The sequence below is a fragment of the Oryx dammah genome, unplaced genomic scaffold (genome assembly GCF_014754425.2).
Source record: "Oryx dammah isolate SB20612 unplaced genomic scaffold, SCBI_Odam_1.1 HiC_scaffold_29, whole genome shotgun sequence".
NCBI classification, from domain to species: Eukaryota; Metazoa; Chordata; class Mammalia; order Artiodactyla; family Bovidae; genus Oryx; species Oryx dammah.
The window spans coordinates 13,891,591-13,893,046 of record NW_024070213.1 but is presented as its reverse complement, the minus strand read 5'-3'; positions in this window follow the sequence as shown (position 1 = coordinate 13,893,046).

Here is a 1,456-nt window from a genome sequence, read left to right as displayed (position 1 = left end):
CCCAAACTCATGTCCATCAAGTTGGTGATGCCATCTCATCCTCTGTGATCCCCTTCTCCTCCTGCCCCCAACCCCTCCCAGCATCAGGGTCTTTTCCAGTGAGTCAACTCTTCGCATGAGGTGGCCAAAGTACTGGAGTTTCAGCTTCAGCATCAGTCCTTCCAATGAACACCCAGGACTGATCTCCTTTAGGATGGACTGGTTGGACCTCCTTGCAGTCCAAGGAACTCTCAGGAGTCTTCTCCAACACCACAGTTCAAAAGCATCAGTTCTTTGGTGCTCAGCTTGCTTTATAGTCCAACTCTATGACATCCATACATGACCAATGGAAAAACTATAGCCTTGACTAGGCAGACCTTTGTTGGCAAAGTAATGTCTCTGCTTTTCAATGTGCTATCTAGGTTGGTCGTAACTTTCCTTCCAAGGAGTAAGCGTCTTTTAATTTCATGGCTGCAATTACTGTCTATATATATATTTATATATAATATACATACATTATTTTCCAGATTATTTTCCCATATAGCTAATTACAGGATATTGAGTAGAGCTCCCTGTGCTATTCAGTAGGTCCTTGTTAGTTATCTATATTATTGTGACCATGCCCCTCCTATCGTCTCATTGCAGCTTCTCCTTTGTCTCTGGACATGAGGTATCTTTCTTCAGTGGGTTCCAGAGTCCTTCTGTCGATGGTTGTTCAATAGCTAGTTGCTACTTCTGTGCTCTTGCAGTGACGAGCGTACACCCTTCTAGTCTGCCATCTGATTTGATCTCTAGTTATCTATTTCTTACACAGTAATGCGTGTGTCTTCTTCCAGTCTCTTAATTTATTAATTCCCCCCATGTTTCCCCTTTGAAAACTGTAAGTTTAATTTCGAGATCAGTGAGTCTTGGAATGAAATTTACAATCCTACGTAATAAGGGAAGTTGACAGAAGCACTCTCAGCAGAGGTCCTCAGCGGGGGGCAGTTTCACTCCCCAGGGGAATGTTTGGCGATGCCTGGGGACTTCTTTGTCTGTCACGGCCACAGGCAGACCTATAAGCATCTCGTGGCTGGAGGCCAGGGATGAGGCTGTCTTCCAGTACCAAGGACGGCCACCCACGATTCCAGCACAGTGGACCCCTAGGTCCTCGCCCTGTTCAGGTGGGTGTTATATAAGCCACTGAAGAGCAGTTGACAACTCCGCCATGGCAGAGAGAAAGAAAGAGACATGACCACACGTACCGCAGCTCAGAGCTTCAAAGACCACGCTGAAGGTGCACTTCAAACAGCACCTCTGCAGCGCGAGCTGGTCCCAGCCCCAGGACCGTGTCTACAGAGTTATATTTACTAGTATGAAGTCTAAAATAGAAGCCCCACAGCAAGCTCTCCTTTCATTAAAGGTATCTCTTTGATACCAAAATGGGTACCTGTGAAGGGGCCCGTGTCAGTTGTTGACGCCAGTCCCTGGTGGGCAT